General features: G+C 41.1%; 1 protein-coding gene across 1 annotated transcript in view; it reads right to left on the bottom strand.

The window, feature by feature from the left end:
• Positions 1-22,427, bottom strand: part of angpt4 (angiopoietin 4) — a 64,942-nt gene that overhangs the window by 15,344 nt on the left and 27,171 nt on the right. The gene's annotated exons all lie outside the window — the stretch shown is intronic.

The following is a 22,427-nucleotide window of genomic DNA, read 5'->3' as shown; positions in this document are numbered from 1 at the left end:
AGGGAGAGAAAGAGAGGGGGGGAAAGAGGGAGAGAGGGCTCATCTCTCCCGTGTTATTCTCCAAAGTGAATGTAAACCTGAATAATGTACTTCATTTGAATGTAATAATTATGTTGGTTGTTGTTTGTGGAAGCGCATCATGTAGGCTATTGAAACGATTGCGATTATAAACTGAAGCAATGTAAAAATGAGCCCCATTAACTGAGTTTTAAACATCACTTGAAAGGGAAGATCCCCATAGCCCCCACCCACCCTATGATCGCTATCGGCCGATGCTGATTCTGGCGATCGGCCCCAAAAGCCCTGATCGGAGCATCCCTAGTAACAATGATACAGCGTTGCAGCAGTCAAATACTTACTACAAATATTTTATAGCAATATTCTACCCAGAGAAGGATCATTTTAATATAAATTCCTCGGCCTATTTACTGAATGAGTGAACGATAATAAGTAGGGATGCACGATATTGGTTTTTTGAAACCGATACCGATAACTTCCTGCTTCTCAAGACCGATACCGATACCAATAACCGATAATAATATAATATATATATATATTAAATGTACCTGTAGTTTTTGCACACCTGGTGGTAAAAAGAGACTAGTAGTGAGCAAAGGACATGAGCATTACTACTATGAACAAAGCAAAGCCAAGAACAGTTCTGACTTCAAAGTGACCATATTTATTTCCCCAAATAAAGTTCTTGCCTTTTTCAAAAGCCTCGTGGATAGGGGAAAGCCCCGGTGCCTTTGCAGCTGGCTTTGGATTCGCCGCTAGTTTAGCAGCGCAGGCGTCTTCGTACGCTGTTAACACGCCATCGTAGCCATGGCGATGTTTCAGGCGACTGATCAGGTTGGAAGTATTATTGCTCGTTGCCTTCTTCCCTCCTCGTGGAACTTCTGCATTTCATTTGAATACAAATAGCAAGCGAACTATCTAACTCTGAAACTTTGAAGTAGTCCCATACTACCGACGACATGTTTGTTTACTGTCCTGGCTTCACGGCCTCACGCCGTTTACGTCACAGCCAGGCACGAGTTAGGGAGCGCTGGATTTGTGAAGAACTCCCCTCTTCCTAAACCACTAACACCACAGTACTGGCAAAACGGGAGGAGCCGAGTGAAAAACAAGCGCCCCTCATCCGAATCCACCCACACCGCAGTATCTTTTTCTTTCCCCCCCCCCAAAAAATATATTGTATATTATCGGGGCTATTAATATTTTTATCGGGTTTATCGGGATGACGTCATAATTCCTAATTATCGTGCACCACATAAGCAAATGATGAATTAAAGGACGCACAGTAATCCTGCAGTTTCACTAACATCATGTTTCCATGGCGTTATTCCGTCTAACTTCTGATGTTATCGACGTTGCTTTGCTTTATCGCGTCCATCAACCATCACGCTCCTCATGTTCACTTCTAAGTGAAAGTAACTCATGTGTTTCATGTTTAGTCTGCTTCACTTCAGCTTCAGTTTTACCAGCGTCAATCTGTTCAATCAGAAAATGAGTTCATGATTCATATCACAAAATCCAAGCAGCTTTTCAGAGGAACTTCAGCGTGAGTCAGTAAACTGGAACCTGGATCAAGGAGGGAAAACAGTGTCAGATGTTGAGGTGCAGCGGGGAGTTCACCAGAAAATCAAAGGAGCAGAAAATAGCTGCTTTGTTTCAGATAACCTCTGACGAAAGCCAAAACCTCCACCTGGCTTCTGAACAGGCAGACAGATGAGAGGTTATATTCTTTATTTACTCTAAAGCTTGAACAGAAATATGTTGTCCGTGTGGAAGGAGAGAGAAGAATAAAGCAGAAAAAAATAATTAAGAGTATACAGAATTATTGAAATAAACTAAAGAAGTTCAGCAAGTCCTTTTTGGGTCGAGTCTCAAGAGACGCAATGGGCTGACTTTTTAATTGACCCTTACTTCCTGCTTTAGGATTTTAACCACACACACACACACACACACACACACACACACACACACACACACACACACACACACACACACACACACACACACACACACACACACACACACACACACACACACACACAGCACAAGCTACACTGACTGTCGTGCTGTGGATCTACGCAGAGAAGCCCACGCATGGAGGCTTGTTCCTAACATGTTAACTCAAACCACATGTTGGCTTTGCTGTGATCTGGTCCTCTGAGTGACTTCATATTGGGGGGGGGGGACTGTGTCACTAAACAGCACAGATAACTAGACTGATGCACGGGCAAGCAGCACCGATAAGGATCTGAGGGAACAAGTGCGCCGTGGTGTGGCAGCTCTGAAGGACACTGAGAGAAGCCCCGAGGGAGTTTCATGGAGGAACTATTTTCTTTCTACCAGGCTTGGAGAGAAACAGATTACATGTAACAGGATTACATTATACTCTGTTTGCAGCTCATAGAGTCCTGTTGTTGACCCGGAGATGTTGAGTACCCCAACGTTTTATGTTAGAAATGTATAGTAGGGGTCCCCAGCACATAGAAACTGCTGGCTGCTAACCTGCATATGTTGGGCAATGTATACACTTAGAATAGGTTGCATTAATTAGCATATGCCGATTTGGACATTTGCATTGGTTTTGGGGTTTACTGAGAATGTCAAATCAATTTTGGACATTTTCAGGATCCAAATGGCAGTTTTATCCACAAAGAGGCCATATTTGTACTCCTAGTGGACTGACTTAGATACATTGTGGGTCTATTTTCTCTGCAAATGGATATGTCCAAGTGTCACATATTGAGAGAAGTTATGTCAGAATGAAAGTGCATTCATTCTGATGAGTTCAGACTTTCATATCACATTGAAGTTACTAAAAATCAAGGTTCAAATGCAACATTGAGCACACACACACACACACACACACACACACACACACACACACAACACACACACACACACACACACACACACACACACACACACACACACACACACACACACACACACACACACACACACACACACACACACACACACACACACACACACACACACACACACACCCTTGAATCTTGAATGTATTAAAGTTTAGCATGTTTCTCATTATCTCTTGAAAGCAGTTTACACAATGTTATAATTGATATAATTTGACTTGATGACTCTGAACTGAAACTCTCCTGCAGATGTGAGCGGCTCGTTATACTTTTGCAGTGTGTCTCTATCAGAGGGTCCAGATGTTTTTGCTGAATCTCAAAGTTATGAAGCCTCAGGCTAGTTTCTGAGCTGCGCTCCAGTGACACACTGCAGGATAACATCTCTGTTCATTACCCTGACAACTTCCATCCCCTCCATTTCTGTGTGTCCTGTATGAACTAATCTTTAGGTGTGCAGGTCATTGTATCAGTATTTATTTGTGTTTCTCTTTGCCTTTTTACTTCCACCAGTCACTCTGTATATTGTTTCACGAATGATTAATCGTCCTAACAGAACAAAACAGTTTGACACTATTATTACGCCATGTGGCTGACATTAAATGTTGGTCCTTAGATGCTTAAAACAAAACACACATACCACCTAAACAATATGCACATACATCTACATGATAGAAGAACATTGCATTAAATGTGAGTCTTTACATTGAACGATGTTATAGGGGCCCTAATGTATTTTGTGCTTTTACTGTGACATGTTTCCATTCTTTAATGTTCAAGTGCTTTATTTTTGTCATACCGCTAAGCTGAGGGTGGCTAATGTTGGGCTATAAATGAACTACACCACGGTCACATGACTTCACGTCACCACCGCTAAGCTAAAGGAGGCTAATGTTGGGCTATAAATGAACTACACCACGGTCACATGACTTCACGTCACCACCGCTAAGCTAAAGGTGGCTAATGTTGGGCTATAAATGAACTACACCACGGTCACATTACTTCACGTCACCACCGCTAAGCTAGAGGTGGCTAATGTTGGGCTATAAATGAACTACACCACGGTCACATGACTTCACGTCACCACCGCTAAGCTAAAGGTGGCTAATGTTGGGCTATAAATGAACTACAGCACGGTCACATGACTTCACGTCACCACCGCTAAGCTAGAGGTGGCTAATGTTGGGCTATAAATTAACTACACCACGGTCACATGACTTCACGTCACCACCGCTAAGCTAGAGGTGGCTAATGTTGGGCTATAAATGAACTACAGCACGGTCACATGACTTCACGTCACCACCGCTAAGCTAAAGGTGGCTAATATTGGGCTATAAATGAACTACAGCACGGTCACATGACTTCACGTCACCACCGCTAAGCTAAAGGTGGCTAATATTGGGCGTGATGACGTCTAGTCGTCTCATTTAGACACTTGTTAGCATCCACTGTTTATAAATTCACCAGTGGGTTATTAACTGACGTATTTTGTGCCGTAGGACAACAAATATACTCTGCTTGTGTTAACCACAGACCTTATTTCTGGCTTCTAACCAAAATCTCATCCAAACAAACATTGATTTCGAGAATAGGGAACAGGAAGTGGTAAAATGCTGATTCATTTAGAAGTTAAGGAGTCATTCCTGCACTACATTTGGTGGTCTTTAGGAGAGCTATGTCTTAATTATGGGTAAAATGGTGGTGTCTACCAGTTGTCATGTTTCCATAACTGATGTTCGGAGCTTTGGCCGATAAATTCTGATAAAGCTGCAGACTCATTTGTCCCGGGAATGAATATTGAAGGTAACCTTTACCACTGAAGACAAAAGCCAGATGTTGGTGGGTGTTGGAGGGTTTGTGTTCAGTGGGAAAGGGCCTTTAGTTTGAGATATTTACAGAGCAACACCATGATTTAGGTTTGACTGATTGAACCCTCCCACTTCCTCCCACTTTGCTCCAGTTTTCCTCCATCCATTAAAGATTTTTAGATGTGAATTCAAGGCCTTCTTGAGATGTAAGCCTTGGATTTCTGATGGTTCTAACACGTTGGATGACATGTTAATATTTAGGTTGTTTTTCAATCTCAGGCGTAGTTTTTCTTATTTTATGCGTTTTTTATTTTGACGTCTGGTCATAATTCAGCAATACCTGAATACCTTACCTTAACAGTTTATGTTGTTTTAATGCTGGTCTTGGTATGAAAACGTAGTCTTGTTTTACCATGTATTGCAGTGACCACCAACTGGCGGCCCGTGGGCCACATCCGGCCCGCCAGACATTCTGATCCGGCCCGCACGACGGTGGTGACTGTGGCGTTGGCGGAGTGGTTAGTGCGTTCGCCCCCCACCCATTTTTTTTTTACAACGTCTCGTGAGTAATGTGCAGTACCGGAGTCCAACAGAGAGGCAGCAGCTGCGGGACAGTAGACTGCGTACTGCGAAACATTCCCTGCCTTGAAGAAGAAGAAGTGATCCTTCGTTGTGAAGAGTCTGCTTTGTGCGTGTCATTACCCGATCCGTCCCCCTGCCCGATCGGCAAAGCCGCGGGAAGTAGGGGTGCTGGGGGTGCTGTAGCACCCCCTGTTGGCGAGTGGTGTACATTTGAAAAACTGTGACCACCTAAATTAAAATGATTAAACTACATAAAATAGTTATGATTTGACTTAAAATAAAATTAGCTGTATACAGTCATAGTCATAGTATATATTTGTATCAGTCAGGTGGCTTGAATTTATTTTCCAAATAAATAAAATCCAAGTCATCTAGGTCGTAGGTCGTGGGAGAGTGACGTAATTGACGCGATACACACATTGCAGAGTGACAACTTTCTAGAATGGCGCAAAAAAGGATTTGGGATTTTTTTCTCCAACAAACAACCCAATAAATAGAGTGGACTACCAGTTACTCCTCAGCCCACCACCTCTACAACTAGAGTAATATTACACAGAAGAGACTGACACATCTGACTTTGATGCATGTCCACAGTAACATTTTGGACAATGTATCTGCTCCAGTGTTGTGCTAGTTACTGAAAACCAGTAACTAGTTACCATTACTAGTTACTTCATTTCAAAAGTAACTCAGTTACTTTACTGATTAAATTCACCAGAAAGTAATGCGTTACTGTGAAAAGTAACGTTTTAGTTACTTAAAAAAAGGGCTCCCATTATATTAATGCCCTTATAGCCTTCATTTCAGTACTGTTAATGCATTGGAGAATAATACAATCTGTTGATCAACTTGACATGCATTATATGCAATCTGGATAGCATCGATATTAGCTGGCTTTACATTTTTGTATATTCTTTCTCCAGGTAGTTGGAAAAAAGTTTTCCGTCCCATATGCCGTGTACCGCCCGGACATGCTATCATGCTAACTAGCTCCCTGAAAGCGGGTGACTCCACTGTAGCAATAGCCTGCATGTGTTCTACAACATACCGTGCAATGGCTTTATCGACTTTTCCCTGGCTAGCAGTCCCTTGGTTAAAATCCAGCCGCTGCTGCTGAGGTGCAGGTGGAGGTGGAGTGGCGTCGGCTGAGTCTCTGTGGTCTTAGCTACTAGCTTCGTCCCAGCATGTTGTTTCTGCAGATGTTTTAAGAGATTTGAATGACTGGTTTGGGCAGTAGATAGGCTCTTTGACCCGCCAGGACACAACTTACATTTAACTAAAACGTTCTTTTCTTTGTGCTCGACAAAAGTGAAATAGTGAGAATATCTCCAGGTGGAGAAACTAGACTTGAGCTCCGCCGCCGCCATGACAGTCTTGTTAGTAAACAACACAAACACGCCCACAGCCCGTCTCCGCATGTGACACAGGAAGTATTTAAGTACATTTACTCAAGTACTGTACTTAAGTACAGTTCTCATCTCTGTTCACCTGGCTGTTGACTATATAAAAAACTAACGGAGTAACGCACCATGTAGTAACGGTAACTGAGTTACTGAATTTAAAAAGTAATGCGTTAGAGTACTAGTTACTGCCAAAAATAACGGCGTTACAGTAACGCGTTACTTTGTAACGCGTTAGTCCCAACACTGCTCTGCTCTAATGAGGGTCTTCATTAGTGCCACCCCAGGCTACATTTGGAGTTTGGTGAAGCCCCACCACAAGGTAAAACGATATTCTTCCTTTAATGCTGCTGCCGCTGTGCAGTGTTTTGCCTTGTCAATCAGTTAAAATTGAATTCATAGTTTTATTAATATTGTAAATAATATTTTCGGACTATTTGTAATGTTATGTAGGTTTGTAAGACCCATAGTTAGCATGTGGGCATGTGCAGCTGTTGCTAAGTGATGTAGGTCTATAATGGTTTATTAAGCCTAACAGTTAAGGCGAGACAACCCAGGTGAATAGGGTAATTTTTTTTTAACTTAAAGATATCAGCTAGAAATGTCTCCAGTTAATTACCTACAATAAGGCAATTGTTTCTTGTATTACAAGTTTTCTGAATATGCAAATGAGCCATTATCTCATTAAATTTGCACATATTTTAACAAATTTCAGGAACCGAAATCTGAACTTTGGATAAAGCCAGGTTCAAAATTCTCGTTTCATTTTGTAGTCATATTAGTATCTAAGGCTTTTACAGAAGGGATATTGGATATCTCTTTTTATCATTCCATAAATCAGAAAATACTGTCAACAGCCCTAAAATATCAATTTTCACCATGTTTTCAGGTATACAATGGTATAATTCAGGCTATGAATGACATATGAACAAACCCTTCTGTAAAAGCCTTCATAATATTGATAGGAATATAACTGGAAGGTTTGGTGTATCTACGTGCTACTGAAGTTGAAATGTCGAACTCAAGAGTAGGAGAAAAAACTAATTTTGAGAAAACGACCTTTAAAGATTGCAGTGAGGCGCTAGCTGAACCCTCCTGTTCTCTGGATGATAGCTTGCGCCTCGACGCACTCCGTGAAGGTATTTCATGTTCAGGGTCATTTGTTTTTTGTATAACCTTGCTTCGTGCAAGTGACAATTGTTGTCGTGTTCTCTGTGAACGTTTTTTTCGCCGTTCTTTTGCCATTTTGAGATTTCAATTTCTAGCGGAAAGCTAACCAGGAAGTGTTTTAGCACACCACGTGACGCATCTGAACGAATCACGTTGTCAGAAATTGACACCAGCCAATGAGATTTCGTTTCTTGGTTTAAGACCCCTTTGTGCTTTCACGATTGGTTGCTGATACAAAGGAAATGACCATATTTGGATCTGATGAGATTGTGCAGGAGAGACACAGCTTTCCAGCGATACCTCTGATGACATGGTGCACACAGCGGTCGTGGTACTTTATGTTACGTTAGAATCCTAACTTTTGGTGAATTTAGGAGAAATCTACAGACGCAAATAGACAAACTATAGTAAAATAAACACTTAAATGTGTATTTTGTACGTTTTCCTTCCAAAAGCCTGAAAGAAAACATGTTATAGAATCAAAATAGCACAACATCTCAAAATGTACCAGCGCCTTTAACAAACAATTTATGCGGCAAGTGAAGACACTTGACACAGTGGCTTTTAGCAAATCTCAAAAAATAAAACGAGCGAGAGATGAGTTATTGTTATTACAACGTGACTTCACTATTATTTAACAACTCTTTTTATTGGGTTCTTTTATTTGGGGTTAAGTACATTGTCAGAATAAGTGAGAAGTTAATTTAACTTCTGTTAGACAGCCATATGCCATACATTTTTGCATACATTCACAGTCAATATGTATTCAGTATGATAGCTGTCTAACAGAAATTAAATACACTTCTCACTTATTCTGACGACGTACTTAACCCCAAATAAAAGAACCCAATAAAAAGAGTTGTTAAATAATAGTGAAGTCACGTTGTAATAACAATAACTCATCTCTCTCGAGTTTTCTTTTTGAGCTTTGCTAAAAGCCACTGTGTCAAGTGTCCATCTTGGGTTGCTGTCCGGAGTTGTCCAATATGGCGGACCATCTCGCACATGCGCAGTACCGATCGGGCAGGGGGACGGATCGGGTAGAGACAGTGCGCTCCGCTCCACAGCAGTAGCCCCGCTGTGACAGAGTCCAACAGAGAGGCAGCAGCTGCGGGACAGTAGCCTAGAAGCAGGGTTGGGTTGTAACGGAATACATGTAACGGAGTTACGTAATCAGAATATAAAAATCAAGTGTATTCAGCTGGCATTACATTTGAAAAACGAGTAATCTGATTACAGTTACTTTCTTAAACCTGAAGTGAATACATTTTGGAATACTTATTGGAATTATTGGTGGAAAAGTTTCCTCACAAAATGTAATATTCATTACCGGCAGAACTGTGTGCACACTGCACGGCGCTGCAGCATGTCTGTGAGCGAGAGATGCAGCGTGTCTGTGAGGCCCCGCCCCCACACGCAGTGAGAGAGAGAGATCTCTTTTAAAATATATTGAAAGTTAGAAACGGAGATGGTTAGATAAAATGTGAAAGATAACGTTTATGTAGCATTTCTTTATTGTCGAAATGATGACATTTCATAACGGGATCAAATCAAAGTGAACGGCCTGCTGCTGCTGAATGCATGGGGCAAGAGACTGGAAACAGTTTTAAAAGTTATTACATCGTTTCAGATAATAAATAATAATGATAATTCATTCTATTTAGGGGCACCTTTCAAAGCACCCAAGGACACCTTACAATTTATAACATATTCTAAGGAAAGGTTTTAAGACAGTACAAAGAATGCAGTCCGGGTGATGTTTTTTAAGTGGGGTGCAGATGAGAGAGCTGTCCACCAAAACATACCCATCTGTTATGTAAAAAGAAAGTATTCTAAAAGTATTCTAAAAGTAATCTGAATACGTTACTTTTTTAAGACACGTAACTGTAACTGTATTCTGATTACTTTCAGAGCCATGTATTCAGTATTCAGTAACTGATTATATTTACAAAGTAACCCTCCCAACCCTGCCTAGAAGCGATCCTTCGTAACGGCCCGTCCACACAGCGGCGTGCGTTGAAGCTTCCAACGCTTCTGCCCATCCACTTTGAATGGGGTGACGTCACTTTTAGCCGAACTGCATCGTGGGAAGCGACGCGGAGCGTTGCTGGCGTGGCTCGCTGCAAAAGTTGAGTAATGTTCAACTTTTGACGCCTCCGCAGAAGCGTCAGCCAATCGAATCATATGCCAGTACAAGCTCTAGCCAATCAAACCGCTGCTTGTGTGTCAGGGGCGGGAGATTCATGTGATTGGTTGTTGGTCGAGTTTCAGACACGCCCGCCGGCAAGCGTCAACGCACGCCGCTGTGTGGACGGGCCGTTAGCGTGAAGAGTCTGCTAAGCTTTATGCTGTCCGCAGTACCGCCCCCCGGTCAACAACTTCAAAATTCTAGGCTATAAAAAAATCGCTGGCCCGCGATAGTGTCTACGTCACATATTACAGTGGGTAATGTTTTCAAGAAACATTGAACAGTGCTGCCACATATGACACAGGAAAAAAAGAAAAGACTCTGAACCCTTTCTTTGCCATTATATAAAAATAGTGTTGCTACAAAAGTATAAATTAGGCTTACTAATAAGACAACTCAGATCTGAAGCTACTCAGGAATCTGCTGCCAAAGTGCAATAAAAAAGACAACATTAATAGAATCAAACCCTTTTTTTGTTGCATTTTATTAGAGTATAAAAATAAATGCCTTTTTAAAATAGGATGCAAGCAACACTAGTTTCTTAACCTGAATTGATAATAGACTATAATCAATTTAAACAGAACAGATCTGAATGTTTGCATTCTTATACCATTTTGTACAATAATTATAATGAATAAGTTCAAACAAACTCAAACTTACAGCTGATTAATAACGGTATCTAACTTGAGTTTTTATCATATCAAAAACCTGTTGAAATGCTACTGTTATTTTTATTATGCATCGGCAGCCTCCAGGAATGCTTCTTTCACAACTTCGCCGTCTTTGAAAGACTTCATGTGTTACGCAAGAACGTGACTGACAGAGAGGGGTCTGCCTGCAGACCGCCACTCTCAGGACACCTCCACTGTCAGTACAGGAAGTGCACGCTAAGAATTCCAAAATAAAATCACCACTATGAGTACAGTGCCACTTTCCAAACAGGAAATGCACGCAAATACAAAATAAAATCGGATCGTGACGGATTGTGACCTATGATCGTGACACTTATTATATACATATGTATATATCTATATATCTATATATATATATAGATATATATATCTATATATATATATACGCTAATACAACATAAAATAGCACTGACACTTATTATCTATATATATATATATAGATTAGGGATCGACCGATATGGCTTTTTCAAGGCCGATACCGATTATTAGTAATCAAGGAGACCGATAACCGATATTTGGAACCGATATACATTTGCATTCAATTCAGAAAATCTTGGTGTCAAAATGTAGAATAACACAAACTCCAACACAACTTCTTTGAAATGCATTTAAGCATAGCCTATATTATGTTTAATGAACTTTTAAACATCTTACAACTGGTTTCCTCTCTGTGCCCTTTTCTTTAGTGCAGCCGTCTGCTATGAGTTAGAGAGAGACAAGAAGTGGGGCTGCAGGCTGACATGCTTAACTAACAATAATGCTTAAGTTATTATATCAAAACAATGCCTGTATGTCTAGCATAAAATCCCAATAAGCTGCTAGCAACTGCAAAACACTAGTACTAGCTAATGTTTTGCAAACTATTAAAAGTGAGGCTATTACAGTAGACCTAACGTTAGTCTGGGAGCCTCACTTCTAATATTTTGCTAAACATTTGCTAAATACATGTTGGCTAGCTAATGAGCTTCACATATCAACCTGAAAAACTGCGAGGCTTCACTCGCAGCCCCCCCTCCGCACCACAGTTCCGCTGCGAGACGCTGCACGCTGACTGACTTCCCGCGTCCCTGTGTAACTGGGAAGCTGATAGAATTTGATCAATAGATCGTGCTGTTTTTGCAACTTCAGCATAGGGGATTGGGATGTTTATTGAACTTCGGCTTTCAACTGATTTACCTTCGAAACACATGTATGGCTCTGCCGCTCAGCGCTGCTGCTTGCCTCTGTCTGTGTTCTTCGCACCGGCCTGTAATCTGAGAAGGTCCCGCCTCTATGGCTGGCTCCCGCCCGGAAAATCTTCAGTGTTGATTGACACTTCAGTAATAGCCTATCAGATAGCGCTGTGGGCGGGACATTGCTCGTGTACAGAGAGTGGTGACTGCAGACAGAGAAACGGCCGCATCAGAGCCAAAGTGTTATCGGCAATTTTATAAAAAAAAGGCCGATACCGATAATCGGTCAAATGATGAATATCGGCCCCGATAATCGGCCTGGGCGATAATCGGTCGACCCCTAATATAGATATATATATTTATTTATATATATAAATACGACATCTTGTATTTTAGTTACACCCGCTACTAGACAACAGTGGAAGGTTCGAGAAACAACCGTGTTTGCCGGGTGCACCGCGGCGGAGCTGGAGAGGTTCCAGCTGGGAACCTCAACCCCACTGCGGGACCCGTGGGACCCCTGGACGGTGCGTCTTGGTCACGCTTCATATCGGCCGGCGCGGAGGCCCTCCGACAGTGGGTCGCGTTTGCCATTCGATCAGTGAGAGGAGAGGAGAAAAATGCAACACAAATTGTCAAAATCCGTTAATATATGGATGAGTGTGTGGGGGGGGCTGGACACAGGCCGTGGGGAGACACCCGAGACCGGGCAATGAAACCGGGTGAAATAGCCAAACAAATAATAAAACCGGGCAAAAGTGAAACAAAGTGTCCGAAAATAGGCACTCGTGAGGAGGGCAGAGTCCCGTGTCAACTCCCGTTACATTCCTCCATGGTGTCATGTGAGCGAAAAACTTTTACGAGAACCAGGCTGGGGGGGTCAAAAGGGCTTGACCAAGGCCGACCCAAAGTGCACGGTGGTCGGACTCATCACCTCCGTGATGAGTCTCCATTGTGATTTGAAAACTTCCATCAAACGAGTCCTTCGGTGGGCGGGAAAAAAACGCGTCAGAATCGTCACTTCCTGTACTGACAGTGGAGGTGTCCGGAGAGTGGAGGTCTGCAGGCAGGCTCCCATGGACTGACACGATAAGATGCTCTGGTAGCAGCCTTGCTCTTTTGTTGGGCCTGGTGAAATGGACTGCTGTGCATTTAGCTGTCCTTTCAGGCCCCTCCCCTTTTGGAGCTAGGGCAGAATTAGGAGGGAATTCCATCTCGTAGCGTTTGTGCACTGTTTTGAAATGCCGCTCCTAAATTACCCTTCTTCGATAAAGCCTCGCTCGCATTGCAGATGAGACAGATGGACTTTGAATTGGAATAGATACAAAAATAATCATCCTCCCACTCGGAGTGAAAATGATATATGTGTTGCTTCTTGTGTGTGTGCGGACTGTCACTCCTGGTGTTGAAAATGGTTGACACGGACAACGTTAGCGAACTAGTGCACTGCCCACTGCCCACCAGCCACGCCCCGACACATGGGGTCACGCCGGCCAATCACAAAGCTTTGATGCGTTTAAGTGCATTATCCTGGCATAGGAAGATTATGTTATAGGACATTAACGATAAAACAGAATATTGTTGTTCTATTTTTAGACACATCTCGCGATCGACTGGGAGAGTTAGTGCTGTTGACAGGAAATTGTTGTTGCTATGGAAACAACGTGATGGAGATTAGGGCTGAACGATTAATCGATTTGAAATCGAAATCGCGATTTGAAATGATGCGATTATCAAATTGCAAAGCCTGCGATTCTTTTTTACATTTTTTTTCTTTTTTACATTATTATTTTTTCTTCTTCTTGTGTGTCAGTCATTCACACCAATCAGAAGTGCTGTAGAGACGGGAGCACGTTGATGCGACCTTCCAAGCCAGAGATATGGCCGCATTTTACAATAAACTTCTGTTGGGTCGCTTAAAAAGAAATATCGCAAATCGCAATCGCAATATTTGTCAGAAAAATCGCAATTACATTTTTCCCCAAAATCGTGCAGCCCTAATGGAGATTAACGGAGAAAAGTCATATCTACATAAAGAAGGAGAAAGTAAACCATAAAGTATATGGTTAAGTGTTAGCACCCCCGAAGAGGCACAAGCTCTTACGTTGATATTGGAGATTTCAATCAATTCAATAAAAAAAAAAACGTATATCCGAATATCGAAATCCGAATAGTACCCCAACGAACGAATATTCGGGTACAGCCCTAGTGCATTGACCGGTGAGAGCTGGAGTGACTATTTCTTGGGGTTTTATTTCCGTGAAAGTAATAAAGAAGACCACAGAAAGGAAGCCAGATCAATTTAAAGAGTGTTGAAGAGACTGTATATACAAAGCGAAACTACGGTGACTGTATTTTTATTGGACACAACAAGAGAAAACATTTGTTATTATCTTTATAAGAACATACATTTCTGCATCTATTTAAGCAGTAGGTTCAGGGTTTATTTCCAGCCCATATGGAGAGTAGAGCAAAAACAGATGCACTTCTAACTTTCACGTTCTCTCCTTTAAGAACTCTTAGTCACTATTATGGGAAAGCTTTATTTGCGAAAGAGGTAGGAGTGGGAAATGAGAGGAGAGGACCCAAGTTAGTAATTCTATTCTAGTTATTCAGAGTTGAGTTCCCAAAGGACGGCAGCATCTGAGAGCACTCTGCATCAGAGCGGCCAAACACAAACAGAGCTGTTCCCAAAACAATGAAGCCAGCTCAGGAGATGAGGATTGAATCAAGTCATCTCTATTACACACACACGTGCACGCACATGCACACACACAACATGTTCTCGCTCAATCTAAAGTCAGAAAAGAGGATGCTAATCATGTGTGAAAATACACCCCCTCCAAAAGAAAACACAACTTTAAAGAAATTAGCTTTTAAGTCCACATGTGTTCAAATGGATATTTTGTTTTACATTGGCGCCATCATTGGTAGAGAAGGAGATTTCCGCAGGGCTGACAGTTTGAATTGCCATGATGCTGCAAAACATGTCCTTAACACACACAACAACTACTGTAAAATAAAAATGAACTTCGATTATGTCCAATATTTGATGGAAAGGAACCAAAAGATCAAAATGGTTGCATTATTGATGTTTATTTGTGGATGTAACTGCAACTTCCATCGGCCAATTAGTTGTCCAAGTAAACGTTTACTTAAGTATGGTACATAATATTATCGTAAAATTAATAAAGGGGAACACAAACAGATCTTAAGCTCTGGTAACGTCTGCTCTGCACTCAAATGATCAAATACCATATGTGGAAAATGACTTAAGAAACAAAGATATCTACAGGGCTGTGAATGGTTGTCATCAAATATCATGAGCCTGCCAGGAGTTTAACTATGTTTTACTCAGGATGCAGCAATTGTGTTTGAGCATGCCTTCAGCTTATTTAAATGAACAACAATTGATTTGAAGTCGCAAATGGTAATGTGTACAGCCCTTAAAGCTCCAGAACAAGCAAGTAAGAGGATTTATATATCCATCTGCTGTCTCACTAAACTACATATTACGGTCTAATGACTCTGACCATCTGTTGTGTGTTAAATCTCAACATTATCAATAAATTAAAGGGTCAAAGCTCTCTGTGTGTGTGTGAGAGGGTAAATGAATGAGTAAGTGAGTGTATGTCAGCAAATGTCACTATTTTCAATGCATGTGTGTAAGTGTGTGTGTGTGTGTGTGTGTGTGTGTGTGTGTGTCTTAGTTACACTGGCAGGCCACGACAAACATCTCAATCATTTCACCACAATCAGAACCAGATGTGCTAGGTCAACACAGTGTGTGTGTGTTCAGTTGTGCAACAGTGCACATTTATTTAATGCTAAAAGTGGAATTGCACTTGAACGCATGTTCTTAAATGTAGCAGTGTGTGTTCTTCAAATGTACTGTCCCTAGTTGTTTGTATGAGAAGGTGAATAACTGCATATTTGTACATCTTGTTATACATACTAATGCTTAAATACCTGGGTAAAGTCAGGGACAAATCATTGTACACATTTCTTTTCAAGTTTTAAGGAAACCAATGTTTCTGAACAGAGTTCTCCAAGTGGAACCGGATTGCATTTCCTTTTTTTAAAGACCAGATTTACGATTGTCTTTCCATCGATTTGCATTCTGTTTTCCAACAAACCAACAACTTCACATTTTCTTTAAAGACATGGACGTGTTTTTCCATCAACCTGACGGACAGAGAGAGTATTAAAGATAAAGGAAGTGTGTAAGAATGACAGACCCGTCCAAAAACACAGCAGGACGAGTTACGGCTGGTTGGTATTTACATTTTTTGAGAATTATTTGTACAGTTCAACGCTGTTAGCCTGACCTGCCGTGAGTGTCTGGTTCAATAAGCTTGAATAGAAAAGAACAATTCAAAACCAGTAAAAGAATGCAAACACAGAAGTGGTTTCATTGGATTACAAATGTAATCTAGCCCTGAATGACATTTGAGAAGCGGCTGTGATGGATGCAGGATAAATAAATGAACGTCTTTCTTCACTCACTGTACAAAACAGAACGTCTACAGATACAGTCTGTAACTTTACGATCTTGTCTTTTTACTATAACAACAAATAAAGCTTGTGTTTTATGAAGTGTTAGTGTCAGCGTGTTTTAACAGATGGCGCTGGAGGAGCTGTGCTCGATGATGGAGCCTCTGACGGGATGATGGACAGCAGGGCTGAAATTATTTTGGTAGAACAAGAAAAAGTGACGGCTGAAAGATGTTCCTGTTTGGAAAGGAACGAGTGATGGAGAGAGGCAGAGAGACTTTGTCTAGCTCTTTTCAATCTCACCACTTTCATGACTTCCGATTTTGCGCCATTATAATGTGAGAGCCAGATTTACAGGTAATGATTTACCGAGAGACCAAAATAAATAATGGAAGCTATTGGCATATAAACTGATCAAAAATATAAAAGCAACACTTTTGTTTTTGCTCCCATTTTTCATGAGATGAACTCAAAGATCTAAAACATTTTCTATAAACACAAAATAACCATTTCTCTCAAATATTGTTCAGAAATCTGAAAAATGTGTGATAATCCATCCCACCTCACAGGTGTGGCATATCAAGATGCTGATTAGACAGCATGATTATTGCACAGGTGTGCCTTAGGCTGGCCACAATAAAAGGCCACTCTGAAACGTGCAGTTTTGCTTTATTGGGGGGGTCTGGGGGGGGTCCGAAAACCAGTCAGTATCTGGTGTGAGGGGTAGGGGTAGGGTAATGTTGTGAATCGAGTGGCCTGTGTTCGTCGTCCATAACATACACCTGCCCATACCATAACCCCACCACCACCATGGGCCACTCCATTCACAACATTACCCTAACCCTACCCCTCACACCAGATACTGACTGGTTTTCGGACCCCCCCAGACCCCCCCAGTTTTAATCGTTTATATTTTTGTTCAGTGTATATTTCAACGGCTATGCGCTCTTGAAACACTTTCTTCTAATCTGGCCATCTGAGTGTGTGTGGTACTGTTTGTGGTTTGTTTTTAACTGTGTAATAAAGTTAATTATTCAAAATGCTAGAGTTCCTTATTTTTAAACTGAAACCTGCACTACTGTTCAAAAATAAATAACAACAAACCTGGAATTATACATTTGGGACTTTCTTTTTGCTTTTTCTTGTTGTACCGAACCCGTACCGAACCGTGACCCCCAAACCGAGGTACGTACCGAACCGTGAATTCTGTGAACCGTTACACCCCTACATCACACATACATAAATAAAGTAGAAAATTCATGCCATAGACATTCTGTGGTTCATACACTTATAAACAATGATTTTTAGCTCTGTGTGCCGTTGCCAATGACTGCACCAACGACTGATGCTATGTTTTGTTGGTCAGTGACGACAGTCTGAGATTGTCCCTGCTGATTAAAAAAACTCTCGATCAAGCAAATCAGGAAGCCCTGCTTTATCCGTGCCAGCCGAGGCGAATTTGTGTCCATACACATACATGTTATCGCTCGGTGCAGAAATGATTTAACAGATAAGCTCGTCTGGTGGTCCATCACAAGCCTTTCATAAGGACTCGTATTATTGTTTGAATCCGGACTTTAGTCTCATGTCTTCTCCGTGCTGTTTGTCTTCTTCATGGTCAAACTATTATAGTATTTAAAGAAAATACTTCCTCAAATATATGTTAAAAAAGTCACATGTCAGAACACAATCAGTTTTCACTACCTGCTGTCCCCAAAGAGCCGAGGGAGGAGGAAGAATTCACTTGTTTTAGAGACGATAAAAAGGGAATGTTTGAGCCTCTTGGTGGCTGTGGTGCTTGGCCTCATGCCAGTGTGTGTGTGTATGTTTGTGTGTGTGTGTGTTGGTGTGTGTGTGTGTGATGGTGTCTGTGTGTGTGTGTGTGTGTGTGTGTGTGTGTGTGTGTGTGTGTGTGTGTGTGTGTGTGTGTGTGTGTGTGTGTGTGTGTGTGTGTGTGTGTGTAGTGAGAGAGAGAGAGAGGAGAATGAGAAAGAACTACAGACGTTTTTCCAAGAAGCTCTGCGTAGTTTTCAGCCTGGCACTCTGCCACAAGTCACTGGGAATCTCCCCCTCTTTTACTCCCCCTCCATCCTCCCTTCCACTACTCACACCTCCTCCCATTTCATCTGTTATCGTGCTGATATCTCACCACCATCTTTAAACACCTTCACTACTCTACTTTCTTTACATCCATGCTCTGTGTGCAGATTCTCTCCTCAGTGTCTTCTTCATCTCCTCTCCCCCTCTACCAGTCCGTCCTCCCTTTACCCTCAGCTTGTCAACTTATATGGCAACTGAAATCTCCCACAATGCACCTCACAGCTGCATGGTGATGGACGAGTCTTTAAACTGGGATTATAAAATAAAATGAACCACCACTCACTGTCTCATTCCCTGCGTCTGACACACACACACACACACACACACACACACACACACACACACACACACACACACACACACACACACACACACACACACACACACACACACACACACACACACACACACACACACACACACACACACACACACACACACACACACACACACACACACACACACACACACAGAGGAGGAATGTTTTGTGCAGCTGATAACGGTCTGTCTGCTCTGCTAACTAATTTGGTGACCTTTTGAACTGAGGATAAATCTCACTTACAGTCTCGCTCTCCGTTTCCTCCTCTCAGCTATTTGTCTTCTAATGTGTCGGGACTCAAAGTCTGGCTCGAGGCCCCGAAAACGTCTCCCAGAAACACTGAACAAGGGTCCTGATTTTAGCATAGTAGATGTCTTTGAACTGTAGTTGCTGGAGTAATGTTGTTTTATTTTTGTGTTTCTTGGCAGCTATTCATTCTCATGCAGACTACTTATTTTTCGGTGTCTCATAAACACAAAACCTGAACACAAAATCTATAGTATGACTCCAGAAAGACCTGAGGACTAAAAGCTCAGAAGAAATTGAGATATTAAACTAGTGTTGTCAGAAAATAAGTGTGTATGTAAAACGTAAACTGTTCAAAGAGGCAAACGGAAAAGGGAGAACAATGTGTAACGACTTTCTAGAATATTGTTGACAATTATGTTAGAAATAAAACAAGCATCTTTTGATAATAATCATGTTCAGTCTTTCGCCCTTATACCCAGGTCTACAAGCTATTATCTTGATTAATTGGAAAATGGTCAGAAAATTGTGAAAAATGCCAATCAAATGTTCCTAAATCACAACGTGAAATCTTCAATGTTTTGTTTTTTCCAACCAAGAGACAGAACACCCAATGGGAATAAAACATATAAACACATATAAACATAAAACAATAAAGAAACCATAATATACAAATCTGGAACCAGAGATCTTTGCACTTTTTTGAAAGTCAAAAAGTTAGGTATTTGATTAATCCACACGTAGTATTTTACACCTCGTATTGTTGGATATAAACGGTAAAATTACAAATATAAAAGAGGGTAAAGGTGTTGCGCTTACTGATGGTTTTAAAGAACTCCTGATGTGTAACATTAATTTCAAATAGGAAATAAAAAATAAATAAAACCATTAACTGAGACAGTAGAGCTCAATGTTATCTGAAATTATTTTTTACTTTCATTTTAAACAAAATCTTGCATATCTTGTTGACGGCAATACATCTAATCTTGTGAGGTCCAAAACTTCCCTTGGCGGTGTTGATGTTAAATATTTGTGTAATGTAAGCTGTAAGGTGTATAACTGATTGCCTTCAACCTCTCCATTAAACAGGTTGAGGAAAAGCAGCAGATCTCCTCGCAGTTTGGGAGGTGATTTGTGTTTCTAACTGCTTACATTCAATGCTACTGGACATATGTTGATCTACTTTGGAGGTGAAACAGAAACCATGTATTTATGAAGCACAGCATGAAAGATCTTTCTCTGCAGGATAGATCAGGTCAGGCTGCAGGGAATGAGGGTTCAGGAATAAAATATCTTTATCTATCTTAGTTATGGTAGGAAGGTGATCCGTCTTATTGATTGGTTGCTGGACACCAAGAGGGTGGGTCTTATCTGGAGTCTTTCAGAGGGCAGACGCCAAAGACGATGGAAGAAAGGAAAGAGAGAAAGTTGCTTGCTGCAGAAGTATTTTAGTTTAGTTTTTGTCTGTGTGTATCGTAAGCTACATTAACTGAAACCGATGCATTGTTTGGCAACTGATCACCGGATGGGGAAGCTCGAGGGAGAAATGCTTCAGGTGGAAACGGCATATTTTTCTTTGTAGTCAAGAAACATTAGTGTTATATAAGATATACGATATGTTACAGTGAGTTAATAGCTTGATGTTGCAGCACATAATTCCTCCATTACTTCATTCGGTAATTGGACTTGGAACAATGTGCAGTAAAATGGATAAACATGTCAAATTTGATAACAACATTTTTTACAACATTCTGACAAAAGAAAATATCATTGGTAACCTTTGGAAAGCCTTCATTAGGTTTAGAAATCGTGGTGAAAATGTCATATTGCAGAGAAATGACAGACTTAGGTATTAGATATAATAAACCGTTTTAAGTTCATGGAGACGTGGACAATAGAAGAAAGACGTTGAAATAATCATTAACCCCCCGGAGCATCTTGTTATTTCATTTTTTAACTCAGGATGTTGGTGGTCTGATGTTTGTTTAACCACAGCAGCAAATAAACAAATCCCATTCCTGAAGCTGCACCTGCTGAGGCAATGTTGATATAATCAAAACAACCAATTAGCATGGTGACTTTAAGCTCTGGATTTAAAAATGTTCATTAAATCTGCAGGAAGGAAGTTCTTTGTTGGGAAAATACACCTGTCAGCTGAAAGTTGAACTCCAGGGGACTAACCAACGGAGACCAACAGTCTCCCCAAATATATATCAGTTACAGATATTACTCTGTCCAGAGGTACATTTCAATAAAACAAATAGCAATATGTCAAGCAAAACATGACAAAGAAACAAAGAAATTGCGCTAATTTATTAACAGTAAGTGAGCATGTCCCTCTAAATATATAAGAATAATAAGAAGATTGAAAAATGCTTTTTCCAAAACTATATTAATCTAAGAAGAGTAATTTCATACATATTATTAATACAGATTAAAGAACAATCCTAAAGACCAGGAGCCCCCTCCAGGTATCACCACAGGTAAGAGGGGACATGTGTATTTGGGTAAACTGCATGAACATCCACTTGGCCCTAAAGTCGAGACATCACCTCCAGAGTGAGACTCAGAATGTGTCTCTCAGTACAGACACTGCCATGAGCAAATCAACAAACCAAGCATTCATTCACTACACAAAACAGGTCAACAATTTCTGGCCAGACGTGCTGCACACACTTCCTCTCAGTTGTTTGTTCACGTGGAGAAACTCTTAGTGAAACAATTTCCCCTGAAAGCACCCTTCATATATTTCTGTCCCTAACTTGTAATTACATGGAGGTGCGGGGTTAAATCTACATTTGATTGCGCCAGCAGATTCCAGCCGATTAATCACGTGTTATCGTAAAGTTTGGACCGAGCCTGAAGTGGATTTTCTGTTTTCTTTGCAATTCAGACAGTGCTGGCTTCCCCCAAACTGTGCCTGAGTGCTTTGACCCAGCTGCTCAGAGGGAAGGAGCAGCGCCGGGCCAAAAGGAAAGATTCCTCTCTCAGACTCACAAACAAACAGGACTGAAGTATCCAGATATAAGAAGTAGTGCCACCTCAGTGAGAAAAGAACAGGAGTCCATTCTGGTGCTCTTAAAAATGCTGAAAACTATGACCAAAAGAGTGGTGCAGTAATTACGTATTCTTGTAGATCGACCCGGAAGTTGGAATCACAAGGTCTTCCCCAGCAAAAAGAAAATGGGTTTTTACGATTGTCTTTCAGATTATTGCAGAAGAGAAAATGATAGAAACCTTTATGATACTTGCATGTTTTGTTCAGCAGTATAATCTCCACATATTAACACCACTTTGTGATTTCTGAACTAAAAAGCTAACGTTGGGCTATAAAGGAACTACAGCGCGGTCACATGACTTCACGT

The sequence above is a fragment of the Pseudochaenichthys georgianus genome, chromosome 5 (genome assembly GCF_902827115.2).
Source record: "Pseudochaenichthys georgianus chromosome 5, fPseGeo1.2, whole genome shotgun sequence".
NCBI classification, from domain to species: Eukaryota; Metazoa; Chordata; class Actinopteri; order Perciformes; family Channichthyidae; genus Pseudochaenichthys; species Pseudochaenichthys georgianus.
The sequence above is the reverse complement of the archived record's forward strand: the minus strand, read 5'-3'. Positions and strand labels throughout refer to the sequence as shown.